This window comes from Plectrocnemia conspersa, unplaced genomic scaffold, assembly GCF_051122295.1.
Source record: "Plectrocnemia conspersa isolate PC_06_02 unplaced genomic scaffold, ASM5112229v1 ptg000001l, whole genome shotgun sequence".
NCBI classification, from domain to species: Eukaryota; Metazoa; Arthropoda; class Insecta; order Trichoptera; family Polycentropodidae; genus Plectrocnemia; species Plectrocnemia conspersa.
The window spans coordinates 3,290,917-3,314,683 of record NW_028277165.1 but is presented as its reverse complement, the minus strand read 5'-3'; the positions used below and the strand labels follow the sequence as shown (position 1 = coordinate 3,314,683).

General features: G+C 29.8%; 2 long non-coding RNA genes across 2 annotated transcripts in view; both read left to right on the top strand.

Annotated features, from left to right (window-relative positions):
* Positions 1-23,767, top strand: part of LOC148238455 (uncharacterized) — a 516,616-nt gene that overhangs the window by 75,319 nt on the left and 417,530 nt on the right. The gene's annotated exons all lie outside the window — the stretch shown is intronic.
* LOC148238460 (uncharacterized) lies at positions 953-2,062 on the top strand. The gene is made up of 3 exons (XR_015810457.1): positions 953-1,582; positions 1,649-1,728; positions 1,803-2,062. It is a non-coding gene; the product is annotated as an uncharacterized LOC148238460 (long non-coding RNA).

The window sequence follows — 23,767 nt, the reverse complement described above, 5'->3', positions numbered from 1 at the left end:
AATATAACTAGCTGTCGGTACCTCACTATCGTGAGGTACCGAAAGCTAGCGAGTGTGCGTATACCGGACCCTCAACTTTTTGGGTTTTAAATATAATTTTTGCTTCGTTCTGATTTTTTTAAATATTTAAAAAAAATGAATGGTTCAAATTGGACATTATTATTTAGGATTTTCAATAATAGACAAAATGGTTTAATCTATAAAAAACTACTAACATTTTCAATTCATTTGAAAATAGGTTTACAACTTGACTAAATATTTCCAGAAGAAAACATTTTATATTATTTATTAGATTTGAAACGTTAAATTTTATCGTTATATTTGAAATTAGATATTTAATGATAAATCTAAATATTGCATATCATTTATAAATAGGTTTAGAACTTGGCTAGATAATAATAAATTAAAAATTGTACAGTGAAATCTCAATACAGCGAAGCTTACGGAACCAATAAATAAATTGCATATAACACAATTTTATCATAAATTTAAATCTTAGCAATAAGAACTTTTTTTAGTTACACCATAAGTTGATTTATAATTTAAAAAAGTTGTTTATATGTTTTATGTGTAAATATAAAAGCCAATTAGAAAGAAATAATAAACTGAAAATATCAAGCACTTAATCTGTTACTTTAGACCAAAAGTGCGCTTTAAAAATAATAATAATTTTGAGACCTTTGTCAATTTTTATTAAAAAATATTTATATTTATATATTTTTTAAAGTAAATGATTTATCTGCGCAGCATTATTAATTTTAATAATTAATAAGTGCAAAAAAATTTTACATTATTTAAAATTAATAATAAACTAAACATATTTAAAATCTATAATAAATTATAAATATTTAAAATCCATAATAAAATAAAAAATATTTTTAAGGTTGAAAAAAATATTTTGAATAAATCTTGAAAATTTATTTTAAAACTTAATAATTTAAAAAATATTTAAATAAGTTAAAAAAATTAAATTAGTTATAAAATATTTTACAATTTTGTGTAGTTTCCTTTCAAAGGGGTCAGTAAGAGAGATTCTTGCAACACTATGTGTTTAGTAGTTGGTTGGTAATGAATAGTACTTATTTTGAAATTTTCCCCCTTTTTTTTTTAAATGTTTTTTCAAGCGAAATTTTAAAAATTCTCCAAAAACTATTAATTTAAATTGCCAACGTTCGCCAAAATTCAAGTACATATTTTTTTTTGTTAAGAGAAGCTAATAAAAATCCACATTATTTATATTATATTTTAAATACCGTATAAACTAAAAATATTTTAAAAAATATTTTTTTTAGAATTTGATGATTTTTAAACATATATTGATAAGTGTTTTACAATTTAAATCGTTAAAATCAATTTCGTAGTTCGTTCTTAAGCGCGCGGTGATATCCCGATCATGTATCGGGATATCCCCTCAGTTGCTTACATTTGACAGTTCTGTCATCAGTCAAGCGCGCGCCGGTATACAGCTTAGTGCGATTCAATAAACAGTAAAATATGTTAATTAAAGTTACAATTGAAGATGATTCAAAGTGATTTACCATTGGAATTATAGACTATATCGAAATATAAATTATGAGTGCCAGTAAGTGTTTGGTTATATGAATACTATATCACGGTTATTCTAACAAAATTACTATTGACTTTCTAGGATCTAATATTAAACGACAAACAGCAGTGATTTGGCAATTTAAGATATACATGCCAAAGTTAATTAAACATATTACAATGGTAGTAATAATGAAAAATCTCATATTAGTGTAAACAAAAAGTTACTTTTTACCCATATATAGTATCGTTTACAGTCAATTTCCAGAATCAATGAGAGATCTAATAACATTTACGTATGGCAAACAATTAATGTATGACATATTGCGACTATTTTGAAGAAGATGAAGATATGTCAATCTACGTGTTTAATCCTCTACAGTAATTTCCGTTAATTTTGTTCTTCGGTTGTCGTTCAAATTTAATTTATGGATTATATTAGTAGTAATAATGTGTTTAATGTTTACTCTTATTGTTTTTTAATTACTTTTCAGAAGCAATGATGGAGCAATTTGATGACCTATATGCCTATAACGTAGAATTTGTATATATAAACAAAGAGTGAATCTTCATGTTGAAGTCACTGTCAGCAAGTATTATCTTTTTATAAAGAACATACTACATAAGTTTGATGTAACTGAATATCTTGAATTTGGCTATTCCGAAAGAGGAATAAAGGCACAGAACAAAAATTGCACATATTTTGCCACATCGGAATTAAAAATAACCCACTCTTAGATATTTTGGCTACCGATTATTCCAGGTATGCAATTACATATTTATAATCATTGTAAAATGTTGTTTATTAGATAACATCCAAGAAACTACACATTTATAAGCTGTCCGTTGGCTGATATAGCGTTCCGACAGCGCCGATTTGATCGACATTAACTTTCAATCCTCATACATACTAAGGATTTATTTGCAATTCGTAAAATCTGACGAATATGTGCATTAAATCAGAAACAACGATAATTTTTATGTATTGTAAAAGGAAAAACTAATTTTTCGGCCTCGGAGCCCGGTGACGTGAATTCAAAATTGAAGATTTCGTTACGAAGATAGTTTTATCATTCTTTATCTAATTTAATCAATGTATTCTTTTTATCCTATACACATTATGTATATATTTAATTTTAATAGTCATAACACACCTAGTTAAGTTGCAATCCGATTATTTATAAAAGGAAAAACTCACTTTTCGGCCTCGGAGCCCGTCGCTGGGAATTCAAAATTTGAAGATTTCATTACGAAGATTGTTTATCTAGTTTAGTCAATGTATTCTTCTAATCCTCAACACATTATGTATATATTTAAGTTAACATAGTTATAACAGACCTAGTTAATTTGCAATCCGATTATTTATATTCAGTCAAATGACAAATTAATGAAAATTATTGTCGCGTAGCAAAATTTTATTATTAAATAAAAGCGTTGTCACGGTACTGTCTATTTGAATTCGAATGCTTATTTTTCATTGGTCGAAACTATTTGAATATTTGAATGCTTATTTTTGATTGGTCGAAACAACAGAACGCATTACCGGCGGCTCGAAAATCAATCGGAGCAAATTCAATTTTTATTTTTATTATGATTTATTATTATAATTCCTTTGTTTACGTGTATTGTTACACACCGTTCATACAAAGCGATACGATTTACAGAGTAGACGATTGAACGGAGAATGTTTCATTTAAAGTTGTGCGCGTCCGGAAGCGGCTTAGAACAATTATATATAAGATGGGTAAAGATTGTGTAAATTACATTTATTAGTAATAATAAAATCTTACATCACATTTTACAATCGATGTTTATTAGAGTGTAGACTTTTTATCTAAATATCGATAACCTGCTGATGCGTTATTAAAAAAACGTAAATATATGCTGGTTAGTTTAACCGGGAAATAATATGTGCAATTAATATCAAAATACGTTTATTAATGTTGTTTATTGAAACGTGTGCGTTTAATTCGTATCAATTTAAACGGACACGTCACGGCACGTGATTTTCCATATTGAGAACATCACGTGCATTTATGACAATTTTTATAAAATTGACATAGCAATGACGATTAAATGCGTGTTACATGTAAACAAGATCTTTACAAATACAGATATTTTAAAAATTTAATTAAAAAAATAACATGAACAATGTATATTTGATAAATTATACTGATAAATAGCTAATAGATAGAGCTCTCTTATATTGGCTCAATTAGTAAATACTTTAGGCCATAATTTAAAATTAGTAAATAAATAATGAATTTACTCGCACAATAATCAATTCTGAATTGCTTTCTTAGTTATTTTTCCAATTAATTAATTGCGAATAATAATTACTAGTATATGAAAAGTTAAATTTGCATTAACTTAATATTCTTAAATTTCTTTATTTGTCCACTTCGTACATACGCAGCTATATAATGAACACATACACACAAAGTTCGTGACAATCCAATAAATCGTGTGGACAATCCAACGTGAAATTTATTCCGATCGGTAGTAACGGTAACGTTTATCTTACGCGTCTGATAACAGACCTTTCGTACCCCAGGGCTTTGAACTTATTCCATATATAAAGCGCGCCTCTGGTTTATAATTTATATAATACTATCTTTTAGAATTTACCAAAACTAGTTTTAGATTATACACGTATAGACTTTTACTTTGCACCCGCATATTATTTATTATAATAAAGTATACACGTGTATGAAAGGCACGCGTGTCGCAATCGCTTTTTACGATATACTCGGTCATACATGCGACTGGCTGTTTACGACGATAATCAATTTGCATGGTGTGTTTGTGTAATGGAATGCTGAAATTGATTACTGAAATTGTTTTCTATACATACGTTATCGATGAATGATGGGTGTGTATGTGTGTAGGAAATCATTAACGTGCGTTTTCCATTCGTAGATTGTGTCAATGCGCGCTCTTTGTTTGGTCGTGTGTGATGTGTGGATATTTTATATTTTTGATAATGGATACAGCTACGTAATGCTGATTTTGAGTCTTTGTTCTGTCTACTTTATTAATAATATGTATTATTTAGATCTGTCTAACTAAATCCAATATATTCAAATTTTAATTGCTTAATTCTAAAATCGCCCACTTTTTATATGAAAAAAATTACACGTTTAAAACTTGGGTGTGTTTATAAAAGTTTGGCACTACGCCATGCTGGGTACCGGTGCCCGGCATAATCTACTTTCAGGAAAAGTCCGCCGATGGTCGTCGAATTACACCACACGTGTTCGGAAGGATTGAATGGACAAGCATTTTTGTATTATCCTCTTCTCAGTTACGACATCGAAAGGTACTGAAACAGTTTCGAGAACAGTTGGCACTTGTGATTTCAGAATTCATGTTGAAATATAAATTGTACTAGTATATAGTATTTGTATTAATTCGAATGAATTCCTGAGCCATATTAGTGGCGTATCTAGTCCAAGCGGTTATGATTAGACATTCTGTTATATCGATGTTTTTTATTTCTCAAGAAATAAGAACTCTTATTTTCGCTTTTGATAAAGAAATATGTGAATATCTTTACTGTTTCTATTTTTCAATACTTTTTTTGACAATTTGTGAATTATATCATTTCTAGTAATAAAATATAAAAGAACTTGAAGTACAGTAAAACATTTATCATTTAATAAAACATATTAGTAGGTATCTTATTACACGTTATTCTTAAAATATTTATTTAAAAAAACGTATCATCTAAAGTAAAACCAGACATTTTTTTTTCGGAAGCTCTGGAAAGTCCCCATACATTTTTGCAATCTGACCATTCTTACACGAAGCAGTTTCGTATTATCTGTTTGATTTATTAATGTAGTTCTTAGATTACCAAAGCAAAGATAGGGTCAATCGGATTGGTTTAAAAAAAAAATTATTATGCAAATACAGCTTCAAGAAAGTATGCATATTTTCAAACATCTGGCACGGAATAATTTTTAACTTCTCTTACGCATCACTATAAAAAATTCAATGGTTTTAAAACATTTAAAAATACTCATATAAATATAATTTTTAACAAAAAAAAGCTCTGATTTTTTTAAGAAATCAGAAAATTTTTGTAAAAAATGAGAGTTCTTGATTTGGCATATTTTTCGAGAGGAAACACTAATCCTGGGTCGTTGACAATAGCACAGAGGACAGCGTACGGGGTTTCTTAACCCTTTGAGGTGTATCGCCGTACATGTACGGCGGTCGATCTTTCACTGTTTTGATGTACCCTAGATAGTTGTATATAACTGAGGAAATAATAAATAAAAGACATAATATTATATTATTTTTTAATTTGAATTAATGTGAATTATTTCTTTAGAAAATAATACCAATAAATTTAAAAGTACAAAATAAATTACATTAAATTTAGATAAAGTTAAAATTTATATACACCTTCACAAAAAAATGTATCTTATTATTTATGTTATCGTATTTTGTTGTGTATTTAAAAACACAAATAAAAATAAATTATAGCAATATTTATAAATAGTTTAAAAAAATAGGTTAAAAATCTAAAATTTAATAAAACATTAAAATTAAGTTTGTTATGTTATGTTATGAATATATTTAATTAATTGTTATGAAACTACTTTCATATTTAATTTTCTCATAATAAGATCTTCAAAAATAACAAGGATTCATTTTCCAGATGTAATCGATTTTATTTTTGATGTTTTCATTGTGAGAAAATCCTATAAATATTTTCAAGTAAAATTTTACAATTTATTTAAATTAATAGTTATGATACATTGTAAATGTAAAATATTATATATTTATAGCTTTGTTTTAGACTAATATTATATATTTTAAAATTAGAATTGGATTATTAAGTATTAACTTTTAGTTTATGTATTTAATATTGCCTAAAATTATTGTTATTGAACAAATTAATTAACGAGTTGGAATGAAATTGATTTTTTGCATTGCTGGATTTTTTATTTTTATGCCCGGATGTGTATTATTTTAGTTAACAGTTAATTGATATAATATACGTGGGAAGGAAATTATGCTTTTAAAATTAACTATTAACCTAGATTTTTTGCAATAATTTATTAATGCTTATTTATAGGAAATCCTTTAGCGTTTTTATTACATATTTACGATTTTTTTATTACGATACACAATCACGTTGATATGCAAAATTATTTTAATTAAACACTGCATTATATTTGACTCATATAATTAGCAAGTATATTTTATAAATATTTTTTTTGTTAATAGATTAACTTCAATCTATGCAAATTAAAACAATAGACTATGTTCATACTGTTCTGATTAAAATGATAAAAATCACAGATTATTACCGTGATATCTGAGCGTTGGTAAAACTTTCTTATTAATCATAATAAATTATGGCTAATTAAAAACTGTTTAATTAGAATGAAACGCATTCCCAAATTTCAATAATATCGTTAATTACACTGTTAGTTACAAGCAGTTTAATTAATAAAGTTATTTGGTTAGTTAGAAAATTAATTTATATCAAAATAATGTGGGACTCTCGCGAGTTAATTAGTATCATTAATGGTGCTTTTCTCATAATAATTTAGAATTGTACATATATTTTTTTACTAACTGGTGATACGATTTGTGTAAATTATTTTTTATTTTTTTATTTATATTTTGACGACTATTGTAAAGTATATTTTCTTTAAACTTATCCCTATTTTTTCCAATAAGCTCTAAAAGGCGCCATGGTACTTCGATTACGCACAGGCTCGTGTAAAAAGGGTTAATAAAATGAATAATTGATGAAGACGAAGCGACCTCTTTATCGGTGTTTCCTAATTACACCTCACCCACGGGACACCACACTCTTTAAACTTTGAGATAAAACAAGCCATTAATTAGACGCTCCAGGACGCCAAGGGACGTGCCCCAATAATCCTTCCTTTAAAAACTGTGATTTAGAAACTTTGGGTTTAAAGGCGATTTTGAGTTATCAAATTGTAATTAGGGGGCGAAAATATATTTTTACAGAGATGAGTTTTAATCCATTCAAAGCAATGTATACTTCAGAATAAATTATTGTGTATTAAAAAAACGATAGCTTAATAATTTAAAAATAATAAAAAAATAGTTTTATTTTGATCTATAGGTATATTAAACAAATAGTTAATTTAGTACGAAAATTAATGACATGTCTGAACCTTAAATTAGATCGTATTTTATGTAATAGCTTTACAACATTCTTCTTTAGCCCCCAGAGCTTTCAAGCGAAATGGAAAATGTTTATTGGAAATAACCACAAGTATTTCAAATATTTTAAGAATATACAGAATTGTTAAATTCCTATATCTAGTGAGCCAATAATGCTTTGATAAAATGATTTTTTTCAATTTGCTTATTAAAATAAATTTAATTAAATTAACTTACAAACTCCTGACTGAGCACAAAATGAGATTTAATTCTTAATTAGGATAGTCGAAAGACACGCTCCTTATTATAGTGACGACATTCTCTCGATGCCCATTTTCTGCTTAAGTCAATACATAAAAAACCGGTATTCCAGTTTGCTTATCTAAGATCTGTATGTGACACATGAGGATTTATTTAAGTTTGACGATCGATCTGTCGCTCTTTATTAGTTGGCTGTTGACAAGCTGCAATTGTTTTTCAATCAGCTGATTGATAGCCCGTCATTGCTTCAATTTTGGTTTTGATAATTAATAATATTATTTACAAAAATCAGTAGAAAGTAAACTAATGTAAAATATTATTTCTTGTTCGGGTCGTATGTCTTTCTTTTGCTAGTGCTTGGATTAACACCTGAAGAGTGCGTTGCGCACATAAAAACAACAAAAAACACCATAAGTTTCAATGGAAGATTTGGTTCCTAGTATGGTGTTTTTACGCTTAGAAGTAGGAAATCAAAAATCATCGATGATGATAGATGCAGAAATTTAAGCCAATACAGAGATTTCGATTCAAGAGTGAACGGATAATACAGGATGGCATTCGAAGAAGTTTAAATTAATATTGGGAAGGCGTGGAAACACGGCGTGTAGGTTCCACACGCACTAAGCGACGAGAACAAGGCGACGCGCCTGCCTCATAATGAGAGAATCACGCGAAAAAAATGAATGCTCTCGAATGGAAAACTGTTGCTCACTCTCCATATTCTTCCGATATATCAGATTACCAATTATTTAAGTATCTATAACATAATTTAGATGCTAAAAAATTCCTCGAAAATAGTTTGATTATTCGAAACGTATCCACACGCTTCTAAAAAAAAGGTGCTGGGATACAATAACGGATATTAACCAAATATTTTCTTATAAAGATATCTCAAGAACCTTTTCTGAACATTTTCGATTTGGTTATTCGGTGATTCTAAATTATAGATCACGATTCAAGCATGCTGTGAACTGAAGTGTCATAGAGAACACGAATTAACGGATCGTCAATGTGAAATGGGATTTTTATATCAATGCTGAGCATCTTGGAAGATTTATCATAGACGTCGTTTACGTGTAGAGCGAGAGTGATTCTGAGATCTTTAGTGGAAGTTTCTCTTGCCAAAATGCTTCCACCGAGATCGTAGGAATAATCTGATGGTGAACTGGATCGAGAAAATGATATAGTATGGCATTTTCTGACACTAAAAGGCAGACGGTTAACGAAAGCCCATCTCCATTGAAAATATAAATCACGTTGTAGAGAAAAAGAGTCAGCAACAGATCGAATGCACATCTGCATACAGAATACAGAATACAGAACACTTGAATTTTTAACTGCCGTATTTATGCCATTAATAATGTAAACATAACGATGCTGATAAAAATAATATTTTTGTATAGATAACATTTATATTTTATTATGTACAATATTAGTATCGCAATTATTTATTGCTCTGTTTTTTAGTTTATATATGAGTCAAGTGAAAGGACGTGGATTTATTTAATTTTGACAATCGATATGTCACTCTTGATAAGCAAGCTGTTAGCATGCCACCATTGTTTTCCAATCAGCTGATTGATTAGCGGCCATTGGCAAAGATGGCCGCCAGCTGTTGGCCACCATTGATGTTTATTCAATATAAATATATTTTTTCGCGAATTTATGAGTTAAATAAAACGGCGGCGTTTGTTTAGAGGTATGTGTATTCGACGAGTAAATATTCCAAGAAAATTCATCAATTTTTATTGAAGTATTTATTTTCTCATAAATTTTCCATTTTTTATATCACCCGTCGCAGCTGGGAATTTGCATATTTTTAATAAATTTCCAATCGAAAAAATCGCATTATAATATTCATTACTTCGGGTTTTTGATACGTTTCGCCGCTGACACAAATCTCAGAGGCAATTAAACGGATTTAATATAAAAATGTAAAAAAATCCAATTTACTCGAAATATTAAAAATAAAATATTGTTTAGTTGAATTTCAACAGAAATAATTACTTTCTGTTAAATTTTGATAATTCTGCGGCGCGTCCGACGAGATTAGGCCGACTTAATTATTCCCGACGCGCGCGAATTAAATATTTGAAAACCATAGGAACGGAATGTCGATCGCGGCTTCTCAAAGTTCGAACACGGCACTTTCCGATTTAGCGGTCGCTTTAATGGGAATTTTCGCTCAAAACGTTTTTACATTAAGCTCACATAACGGCCACTTGAAATTTTATGTTTCACACATACACATACAAATTTATAATTACACAACAGAGATAAAATTTAATTGAATTTGATACTATCTACACTTAGATACATTGAACGAATATTACGCGTGTCATTGACGCCATTAAATTACCAATGACGTAATAATAAAAATTTGGATTCTGAAATTTAGAATTATTAGAATATATTTAGAGCAGGTAATACGAAAAGTGTATTTCTGATTAACACTTCAAAAACATTTTTTACAATAGATTTATGACCGACTCTAGGAATTGCGATACCATATACTATATAGTCAATAGCCAAATACCGTTTAACCAAACTTATGTAGTCCGTGAACAATAGTTTTTTGAAGACCTAACTATTTTATTTAATTTTTGCGAATTAATTTCTGGCTATGCGAAATAATTTTAATATATTTTTTTAAATTAAATAAAAAATTGATAACGATCAATTGAATTTATTAAAAATATTTTATAAAAAAATATTTATAACATTTACAAAATAATAGGCGTTTGAGTAAAGACAATATTCTACGGTTTAATAAATGAAGGTATTATGTACAAATACTAATAGGGTTTCTATGGATTTTTTGCTAATATACAGCTTTTATTAGCGTCGTATATTATCAATGTTTTATTTTTGATAATCTTGATAAATTTTGCTTTAACAGATAGATTTATACTAGATTTTACTTCTTTTAGATTGACTTAGACACTCTGATAACTTAAAAATTTTTTTCACTAACTTTGTTTTTATGAAATCTCTTTAAATGTCTTCTGTGAATGTTTACTGGTTAATAATAATACCAAGTAATTTAGTTATTCAAATATTTTTAAATGCTTTTATGCCTGCACTACACTCTCTGAAAGTTGGCCAAGGTTGGCCAAGGACCAAATATAATATTATTTATTTTTCTTAAAATCCATAATATTAATTAAGCAGTTGAAATTCAACATTAAATAAATTTATTATGTATTATGTATAATATAATAAAAGATTATCATAACTTTAAAAACATTACAAAAAAAATTGATAAGTACTTAAATTAAAAAAACATAATGATAGGTCTTCCATCAGTAAATTTTACTGTATTACCTTAAATTTCTCTAAATAAAGTGTTTCAAACTATTATTTATTTATGCTTTTACATTAATTACACGTCGAGACGTGACTTAATAATTCATCACACATTTCAAAATGTACTTGGCACGACATAGCCAAAATTACTCGTCGTAATATATTATTGATCACGCTGTGCGTCGATTCGATCATAATAGAATTTTTTGCCTCGTGAAAATGTAGGATGGGATCAGTTTTTTACGACACAAAAAATATTACACATATCAATCACTCCCACAGTTTGAGATGCGCCGAGTCGTTATATTCTCCTGCGGATTATAAAGCCATTAGTCAGCTGTTGTGCAAATGTGAGAGAAAAGTGAGCACACGTACGGAGTAAAACAGTTAATAAATGTTTCAAACCATACAACAACGGTTGAGAAAATAGCCTCGATGTGAGTTTAAAATTGAATTAATTCTATGTTATTTTTTCGACATTAAAAAATAATTCAAGAGCGATCAAAGATTTTAATGGAAAATTGATGTTTTCGATTTTTTTTCTGCATCGATTTTATTTTCTGAAAAGAAAATTATATCTTGAGCGATACTTGTTTTTATGTGAACAGTGCATGTGAAAGTTTGAGAATTAAGTGTTTAATACGAGATTAAGCGAAATTTGCAGTCGCATTCGAGGAAATTTATCAGATACACGCTTTAAAAGCAAACATGCATTCCTTGGTGAATTCGCTGCTTGCAGCGAATGCCAACTATTTACTTGCAAATAAACAATATTTGTGTAGTCAGTGTTATATTGAAAAAATCAATATACACACGCCTTCTAAAAAATATTCAGAAGATAAATGTCGGTTTTTGAATATTGATTAAGCACTGAAAAAATAATAAGTGTATGAAAAGATAAGTGCAAACTAAACTATAGTAACAAATGCCATATAATATTCACTTATCCTTCGATTTACACGTTTCAGGAAGTATTGCTTGAATCGAAACCGTGTTAATCGAGACATATAATGACATTTTTAATGTTTCTTTTACTTATAGAATAGATTATCTATTATAAATTCGAAAAAGGGTAAAAAATGCATTTAATAAGTTGATAAAATAATCAACCGCCATGTCAACTTTCAATTCACCACAACTGTACCTATAATCTTTAGTTTATAATAATAATAATAATATTAAATTTAAAAATAATTTATGTTCCAAATATGAAAGCCTTTTGGTTATTAGCCTATCATTCCAAAATTATTTTTCTGGGTAAATCTTTTATTCCCTCTAAATGTTTTTTCAAGTTTTCTAAGTACTTGTTATACAAAAGCCGCGGTAGAAGACAATAATATATGTCCAATATATACATTAAAAAGTTATAATTTAAACACTCCTTCAAATATATTAAAACCTATTTTCAAACTATTATTTCGTACACATAATGTAATTGATTTGGAGTTGCTGGAACACTTGAAAAACCTATGGAGTGCAAAGTGTTGCTTTCATATGCTGATGAAAATTTGGCGGAGGCTCTTGTGTTATATAATATTTAAGTTCCACATCGTCAAGAATTGATATATTTTTTCTAGCTACGCCACTGGATTGTCTGGTGTGTTTCTAAGAATGCTTCTCTCCTAAATCTTGTAGTTTATTAGCTTTCAAATCGCCAACGCCTGTTTATCAACATCAAGCACGCCCACTCAAATATCCGGTGCTAGTCTATACCCCCCGGCGGCTAGACCTTTGGCCCTTGGGGTAATTATGCTCTCACAGCCCTAGGCCAATTAGTGATTATCGCTTATTCGCTAATTATAACGCGACGGCGGCGGCCATCTTGCCGCGAATGGCCGCCGGCGATTAATCAACGTCCGTGCCGAACCTTTAATCGGCCGGTTAATCAATCACCCGAAACGAACGCTGAAAGCGAATCCAGATAAACATCGCGAGCCGCGTGTTTACAACCAGTGGCGAACGACTAATGCGACTCCCGATAATTTGGGTGGCTGGATCGGATATAAAGCTCATTGTGCTCATTGAATGTTCATGCTAGCAAAACTCGGGCAGTAAAAAGATTTTTTATAGAAATCACCATGAGAATCTAAAAATATCTAAGAGAAAATAAAAGCAGGAAGAGTAAAGGAAAATAAGATACAAATATTATCAAATTAAGACTCAAATTTAAATAAAATATAAATATATGTTTAAATATTTCTTGAATACCAAACAATTTAAATATTTTTACAACTATTAAATTTTTTTTATTTATAATTACTCTGATTGTACACCTAGTTAAACGATAAAAAATGCTGGGTCCTTCTAAAACATTGTTTCGTTTAATGAATGAATTCTGCAAATTTCCGTCATAGTAGATACCGCCAAAAAACATCTTGTTCATAAATAATTTTCGAAGGTTTTAAACCATTTTTTTGTTTTGAGATCTCATACATTGAAAAAATGCTCATTAAGGACCATGTATTTTGGAGCATCTCTGGTCATTCGGGTATATTTAGTGAAAAAACGACTACCTGTTTTTGAGATAAGCGTTAAAATTAAATAAAGGCTGGGCCCTTTTAACATTTTATTTTGTTCAACGAACGAATTCTGCAAATTTCGGTCATAGTAGACACCGCCGATAAATATAATAAAAATGGCTTATTTTGCAAATAGACAGATTGCATTTAAATACAAATAAAAATACATATTTGTTTCAAAAAATGCAAGTTTATTTACATTAGTTACAATTTGCCTTAAAGTTGATTGTATTTTTATACAAATACCTTTTTAGAAACCAGTTTGCTTACAAGCGAACTTATCTATAAATTCATATCAAAGTTTTTATGTATATATAGCACATTTAATTATTTATATCTATTCAACAATCTTTGAATCACAAAACAACAACATATGCATCTATAGTTGCGGTTGTGTTACCGACAAGCATTCAATATCTAAATTAGTAGAACTGTTATTAAATTAATAGACGCTTGTCACGGTCTAACGTTGAAACAACATGCATACACTTTATACATCCATATGTATATATTTATAAATATTATATACTCAAGATATGATAGACTAAAATGCCAAGGTTCGAACTTTGAATAATTTTCAGATTAGATGTCATGAAAAGTGGAATAATAGTATTTTTATTACTTTAAACTATATGAAAGAAATATTTTAAACAAATTATTTTAATGTCGGGAGCTTCTTTATTTAATAGATAGTTGCTTATTTTAAATTTAATAAAGCGCAAACAAAACTTACCAAATGCGTTGTGAATCAATTTGAAAAGAAACCTGTAAAATCTAATTCGACAATATCCAAGTATCTTTGTACCCTATAAAAAAATCAATGATGCACACATCTCTTTCGCATATAATACACCCTTATTAATCCCGTGTAATTTCGACTCGTATTTTTTATGGTTTCGTTTGGAAATATATGCGCATTGAATAGCAAATCTATCTTGTGTGTAAAGAGTGAATATATCGCGGGTCTCCTTCGTGCGCTTATTGTGATGCAAAAGAGACCCGCGCACGGACCTCTGGGGACCGGATTGAATGCAACCATTCTTCCATGCATTCATGTACATACAAATCACAATTCGTGTGCTCAGATTCAATAGAATCTTTGGGAAAAAATCGCCGGTCTATTGTCGAACGTCTAAAAGTGTGACCTTAGCACTTTCTCATTTGAGTTCTCACGAAGACGAGGAAAGAGATAAAAAATAACGCTTCTGGAAGTTGTGTCCATAATTTCTATGGATCTAAATGCGAATGCAGTTTTTGGTCTTGGTCAAGTCTGCGAAATAACGGTACATTGTTGTGTTGTCAGAGTCTGATGGATATTTTCTTTGGCCATTCAAAAGCGCAGACGCAAAGGAGAAAAGGGTCGTTAAGCCGTTTTTACTGATGGCTTTTCGTGTTTGAACAAAAAATACCACGAGATAAATGGATCTTTCGGAGTTTTTGGAACTCGAAACGCATACACGCCACATTGTATATGGGTGGATAAATGTGCGTGTAAAAAAAAGTAACCACAAATTTATGACGGTTTAACCGCAAATTTATTGCTTTTTAATAGTTCAATTATGTCTGGTTTGTCTCATTATCATTTCTAAAGCGTGATGCAATAATAGACTGCATTTATGAATAATAATGAATTATCATAATTGTGAAGATTTTTAATGAATATAAAATTAAAATAGGGATATTTTTGTTCAATAATTAAAATTTATTGATAAAGAAAAATGCCATTAGTGTTACAAAACATTCTAAACAATAATGAATTTCTTGATATTTCCATATCATAATTAGATATATTTTCGTTTTACTCTTATAAGATTTAGGCACATTGTTTTATTTTTTATATATCATTTAGGCCTTAACCCTTTTAGTGCCAAGCGATATTAAACGGTGTACGCTACGCATGCTAAGCATTTTTTGGCATATATAGATGATTTTATAAATATATTTAAAAAAAAAATTCATTTTTTTGTGTGAACCACTATTCAATATAGGAACAAAATTAAATCCAGTTTAAGTTCAAAAAATTTAGAAAAAAAATATTTCATAATTTTACAAAAATAAATTCCAAACTAAAAACGAACACCCGCGTCCTAGCGGCATTCATGTCGTCGTTCGTAAGTGCAGTTTCGTTATTAATAATAATATAATACGACGAATTTACATATCATTTTCTGGCAAATTCATCATTTTTGCTACGACATAATACTATTTATGCATCGTATGTAATATGTGCCATAATCTTGATTATGCATTTTGGTTTAAAATTATAATTAGGATTGTTTAAAGTACAACATTTTAAAATATTTTTATAGAAATAAATTATTACAAAAATGCTTAAAATTAATATTTGTATTACTTTTATTATATGCTTACATTAATGGATGGTTTTATCATATTTTACGGCTGTGTGTGACGCGTGTACATCGGAAGATTTAATAAAAAAATTTAAAAAAATACAAATTGTGGCAAAACAAGTGTCGGCTCTAGGACACTTCCTTCTGGGACTCCAGCACTTATTTAATTTAATTCGGGACATTCGTTTTCTTGTTTAAATCTAAATTATCTGTTAGAAATGTACAGTTCTAATAATTTCTATATATAATATATTGCTTCGGTAGTATACTGTTGAATTTTTAAATTAAGCATCTGTGCCATACTCTGGCATAAGCTTGAGCAACATCTATTTTTCTTTGAATACATTTTTTATTAAATCAGAGATGCGATTGTATGATAGAATGTGAATATTGAAACCCAATCTGATGATCAGGAATTGATTTTTCTTCTCTATTATGAGTGTCATTCCTTTCAATAGGAGTTTTTCTAATACTTGGATATTATCGGTAGCAATAAAGTACGATTTTACTTCGTTCAATTGAACATTGTACTTTGTGTTACAATTACGGACTATTATGTCTATATTATGACGGGATGTATAATATTTTTTTAATAAAATAATGTTAAGCGTGTGAAGCGGTTTGGGAAACGCATAATACTAAAAATGTTACAGCAAAAATAATAAATTTTAGACTAGGTCTAAATTACAGAGTTAATTCAGATACAGCATATTACTCTATATTTAAATCATGTTAAATTATCTTTATGGTAATTTTTATTTTGTAAATTGCTTATCACATATAACAGGAGATTGAAAAGTGCAACATACAGAACGGAACAAGATCACATTTATGTATTTGAAAATTACTCAATCAAGATACGTATAAATTATGATAAAAGTAAAAATGTGATGTTACTTGCAAAGATTCAAAGGTTGAAGTTATTACATATCAAAAAATTAAAGTCTACCGTTAGACAAGGAATCTTTTTTTTACTTTTCCCAAGACTTCTGCAACAATCCAAAAGCCACCATAGCAATCGATCACGCATTACTGCCATCTGACGCATTCTAACCATTCATTCTCTTCGGCGACCCATTGAACTGCGCCGCTTCCAAAGGTTGCTTCTATCTTGAAAAATTTACCCGATTTGAATTGTTAAAACGACTTTGTCGGACCTCGCCCTCGACATTTTTGGCCCCGAGCCGGCATGTGAAAGCGGAAAAAAGCCGGCTTTTATGTATTGTAATTCAAAGCATCTGACCTCAACGGGGAAGACGCGACGCGACGGTTTGCATCACAAAAACAACTCGAGGCATGCATTCTCCGAGAATTCCCAGGAAGGGGCGAGGATAGTTGACTTTTTATTAAAAATTAGCCCTACACCTAGAAGCGAAGATAAGTAAGATGCTTGGATTATACAGACGCGAGTCTGTATTAGTCCCCTCTTTTCTATCTTTTCAAAGAAACTGCTATACGGTGTACATAAATAATAATAATAATGTGCATCAAACATAGTCTTTCCAATCTTTCCAAACTCTAGAAATAAATTATTGCATTGTTTCACATACTATTTCAATGCGTCTTTGCATTATGTCATTAGCAAAAATAGTCCGGTTATGAACCAATATCTGCAAAGAAAGACTATTTTGAGCACATTGTGCGTAACATCAACAGCCAATTAATAAAGCAAATAACTAACACGAAATATTTATTTCAACGCATTGTTTTCGCAAAAATAAAATAAGGAAAATGCGGCTATAACTAAAGTCAGTTCATTAATAGCTCACGTATTACATAATAAAATAATTTACGGATTATTAATTATTAAAGTGGTTTATGATTGTTGCAAACTTATTTCAATCCATAGGTGAGAAATTTTGAGCACATTGCGAGTAACATCAATACACAATTAATAGAAATGCAAATAATTTTAACGCATTTTTTCGCAAAATTAAAAATGAATTTACGTTACAAATAAAGTCAGTTTATGTGTAGTTCATTTAATAATTAATAAAGGTTAAGCCATTTAATAATGTTTAATTACTGCAGCCGAATAAACGTGTCCCTGGTAAATATATTTATTTCAATCTATCATTCTTTCAGTGATATCAGTTACTAGAAAGCTTGAGCACATTGTGAGAAACATCAATAGCCAATTAGATTGCAAATAAATTTTTGCAAAACATTTTTTCAACCTCATTTTTTGATTCTTAAGCTTTTTCGACTTTTGGCGTTTCTGCTGAATCTAGGTTTTTCCAAAGCGCCCTATGTTGAATTATAACAAGTTTAATTTTGCGAAATAAAAATTATTTAAAAATATTATAAATCTCATAGCAATAAGTAAATTATACAAACAATTAAACATTTAGAAAAAATATGTAAAAATACAGTTATGGTGCACACCTAAAATATATGAGCACCAACCTACATATGTTTCTCCAGCTCTTCAGAGCTATCGCCTAAAACATCCTTGTGTTTGGCAAGCTGTGTTTAAAGCCTCTGATAATTCATTGTATTCACTAGCAGGTACTCTGTGGAAAACATGTCAATATAGCATGTGTTATTGAACCAGCTATGTCAGCGGTGAACTTTATTTGCTTCCGTGAACTTGAACGTCATCAGACGTACCAGACATGGAAGCAGAATATTCTTGCTCTATTATACAGAAGCAATTAAAAAAACTAATAAAATAAAAAAATACTTACTGCAAATATCAAGGAATTTCTAATCGAATCCAAATTAAAACTGCAAGTAAAACGATGCTTTAATTTTTTTTAAAGAAATTACATTTTTAAAGCTCCCTTCAATTTTTTTTTCTTGTCCGCCGAGCCTATATATAAAATATTTATGATCTGGCCCTCCAAAAAAAAATAGTTTTCCGACCACTAATTGAGGGTATTTAATTGTTCTTAATTTCTGGCGTAACTGTATATTATAATGAAAATGTAATAATTATGGTCGTAATTCGCCTCAATATCAAAAATAGTGATTGATATTTACCACAACAATGGTTCGGCATTAATTGAGTAACTGAACAACAGCGAAGTAAAGTTATTCATATTTTGAAATTACTATAGCAAAATAACATTGAAATATTTACATATAAATTATTTAGATGAAAGTATGACGTAAACATAAAATATACATTGAAAAATATATTAAATTTTATTGGTTTCACCGAAATAAATACATAACAGAATCAATTATACGCTTTGTACAAGATGAAAGAATCGCTACGCGTATTTATGAGCCTACATAAATTTTTATGATTTATTCAAAGGAAAATCTCCAAGTCGTCCTTGCGCGTAGCAAAATCTGTTCACAAATATACGAGCACATAAAAAATGTACAGTCATTCGTACATATATTATAATTTAATAATAATGAATCAAAAACATGCACTATGAAAAGATAATAAATGGCATTCGTTGCAGCACGTAACAGTTATCCTCGGGACGGCTGCATTTGCATAAAGCAAAGCGAATCGTCGAAATACGTGAATCGATTAGACAAGGGGCACAGCCCCGGAAAGAATCAGTTACCTGAGATTGAGGAAAAAATATACTATACATGCATACGAAATGAGTGAGATACGGGTAGTATATACATATACAATGTATAATAAAAGGAAAGGGACGAGGATTTGATTAGATGACAAAAAAACAGCAGGACCGCGTCTATTTGATTAGTATATTATTTTTAATAAATGGTGGAAATTTAGTAAATCATATTCATGCGATCTTAAGATAAACTTAGTTTGATATCCAGTCGGAAAAAATTCTTCCAGATAAAAATGTCGTGATAAAATTTTTTTTGGACGCTTTCTAATAATGAGACATATTTTATTGTACTGTTATTTGACAACACATTAGCAGTATTATATCTGCTTGCAATAATAATTAATGATTCAGTACAACCAGGACCGCTGAGAGCGAACCTAGGTCCGAGAAAAACAATGATTCCGAGCCTCATGACAAAAATGGCATTTTATATTTTTTGACCATCGTAATTTATTTTCTTGAATAAATAATAATAGGTACAAGTTAACTATTTCTATGCTACAAATAAATATTAAAATTAGCCACTTTTGCGACATTTTTTCTGAAATATTTTAATTAAGCATTAAAAAATTTTTTTTTTTTAATTTTACAAATTCTTTATTCTCATGTATTTACAATATGGTTTACTTGTCAGAAATCTTACAATATTAAGTACCTAACCTAAGTTATTTCCTTAACTTTAAGACATGTATTTACTATTTTAGTTTTTGATATTTTATTCTGTTTGTTAGTAAGTTGTTTTATTTATAGAGGAAAAGTTGTTAAAAAACCTCTTTGCGAAATTGGGATTTAGTTTTTATTATTATTATAATGCTATTATGTATTTATTTTAATACCAGGCTCGGTGGGTCATCAAGTCTTAAACCTAATTAACAACAATATTTACAAAACAAATTTTAATTTGACTCTTCCAGGCTGGTTTACAGTAGTCATGAAATGCGTTAGTTTGTGAGTGCCAGAACTAGCGGCGGCTACCTCCTGTGCGGATTTGAAACCGAACATTTGGTGCCCCTACTTTTTCCGGGGACTGGCAGGTGTCACAGCAATAGACACCTGGATGCAGATAGTTAAACTTCTCAGATGGTTCGTCTTTCAAGATATGCTTAGGTAGTCTATGTTTGTACCTAAAAGGTAGATCGTATAAGTTATATTTGCCAAGATTGGTGAGAAATGTGTTTGAACACTTCGATTCTTTTATACTTTTATAGAATCTTTCTGTCAGTCTGTGGCAGAACTTCCTGACCGTTTCCAGGTCTCCGCAGCGCTTATGAAGTTTGTCTACGCTAGTCCTTGGGTGAGCACCGAGGGCTATTCGTAAACACTTATTTTGAATAACCCCAATTTTTCTAAATGAACTATGGGATATGCTGGACCATACCAGGGCTCCGTATGTTAGCAGAGGTCGTATAAGGGATTTATACAACAGAAGTTTATTTTTACTGTGGAGGCCACTTCTTCTTCTAAAAATTGGAGCTAACGCTGAAATAGCTGAAAGTCCTTTTCGTCTAATTGAATCCATCTGTTTTTTCCAATTTAAGCGGGAGTCTAGGTGAATTCCGAGATATTTTACTGAATTGGACCAGGGGACGGCTTCTTGGTTCATTTTTATTTGAGGGGGAAGGGCCCTTCTTGTTCTACGAGAGAACATGATTGTTTCAGTCTTGGCATCGTTGATTTTAATTTTCCACTTGCAGTAGAAGTTTCGTAGCTCCCGCAAGCCACACTGTAATCTTCGGGCGATTATGTTCCTGCTTGCTGAGCAGGTGTATAACGCTAAATCATCAGCATATAGTGCAAGGTGACAATTCTTTGGGGTTGGTATGTCATTGATGAACATAGAGAAGAGATGAGGGCCAAGGATACTTCCCTGCGGGACTCCCATTGGGACTTTCCTCGGTGAGGATTTTTCATCTTTTACTACCACTTGAAAGGATCTGTCACGCAAATAGTTATCAACTATGCGGACGAGCTGAAACGGAACGTCTGCTTCAAGAAGTTTGTAAAGTAAGCCATCATGCCAGACCGTATCAAATGCCTTCTCGATGTCCAAGAGAGCCATGCCGGTGTCTTTTTTAATATTAAACTTTATAGTTATAATTTTTTTATAAATTATAATTAAGCATTAAAAATGTTTAAGCATATCTACTAATAATATGTAACAGAAAATAAGACGTGTTTTTATTGTGCTGCTCAGTGTTGCCAAATAGTGAATTTTTAGTCTAGGTCAAAAGCAATAAAATCATGTCATCGCGGTGAAAACGCTCGATTATCAAGCATTTATATTAATACTTTTTATAAAAATATTACTAATGAGAATCGAATAAAGTACATCTAAACCAAATTTTGACCAATAGGAGAGCGCAAAAAACAATTATCACTTCTCAGAAGTCAAAAATCCACGTCAAAAGCAATAAAATCGTGCCGTCGCCGTCGCACTGCGACGGCGCCGACACGATTTTATTGCTTTTGACGTGAATTTTTGCCTTCTGAGAAGTGATAATTGTTTTTGCGCTCTCCTATTGACCAAAATTCGGTTTGAAAATACTTTGATTAGCCTTTTTATATTTAATCTTTAGCTTTGCAAAACTTTATTTTTTATGAATTATCTTTAATTTTTTGGTACATTATTTTTATAATTTTTGCTAATTGTATTTTTATAATTAGTTCGTTCATTTCTATTCAGAATAATAAAAAACGATTGAACTCCTTGTTGACTTGACCTTTCGCTTATTGACCTTATCGTTCGTCAACTTACAGGATATTGGAATTTCCTTCGAGATTTTAATATATTTGACTATTAAAAAAAAGGTTTTTATTTGATATATTATTTATTTATAATATTAAGTTATTACCTTAATCTACAACATTTTCAGTTTCTTTAAAATTATTATCTTAAAGTCGGCAAAAACCTTTCTTTGAATCTGTTATTCTTAATTTGAATAATTTTAGAAATACTTATCAATTTTCACACTTACTTATTATTTGACTTAATTAATATAAATCTTCTTGTAATTATAATGTGCATGTAGGAAGAACTCATGTTAGTCAAATTTAAACCAGTTCCGTAACTTTTAGATGATTCTGATAATTTATACATTTACTAAGATAAACCAACATTGCCATTAACAAGTCACATGATAAATCTTACTATTCAAATTATTAATCAGATTGCGACAGATCTAGCACCTGAACGTACCCGACGTTTAGTAGGTACTACTGTAAGATCTATTTATCACGATTTTGAAGGTGAATTAGATTCAAACCACCTGTCTAATATAAATATGGGACTTATGACCCGTGCACCTAATCTGCCTCGAATCAAATCCAGCCACGTTTGCATACATACTTATGAAATTTTCAGCGAATATTCATGAATCGGACTATAATAAAAAAAAATCGATTCGACCTTAAGGTAATTATCGCTATGGAATTCGAAATGTATAAACGTGTCTTGCGGCTCGTAATAAAACTCGTAATGAACCAATAAAACTGTCAAAGTATCGCCTGGCCGTGTGTTAAAATGAATCTAACGCTATTATTAATAAACATTCGGTTTTGCGTCACACTAAACCGCTGATAAATTAATACTTTTTTATCTGACAAATCCGTATAGGTATATTATGTACAACGTGAAATGTTCGCCGATATAAACTACGTGAATTAATTAATAAATTACATCTGGCAATAAATTACTTGCAGATAATAAAACGTAATATATCAACGTTTTATGAGACAAGCTTTAAAACTTGTTAGATTGTAACATAAAAAATAATCGATATTTTTAACTGCGTCACTTTCACTATTCTTTAACGATACATTTTTGATTCCGTGAATTGACAAAATCATAATTTAAATTTTTGGTTATTCGTTGTTAAATTTTGCCAGAAGGATCATAATTGGACTGTAGATTTTTAAAATACATAAATACAAGCTATGTTAATATTATAAAATTATTGATAAAATTTGAAGATAGTTGTGACTTGATTAAGTCCTTAGGTAAAATATAATGTATTTATAAATATATAGAAATATAGTGCCTTGTATAAAGCTCTTATTATACAGTTTCTATTCTAATTCTGTACAAATA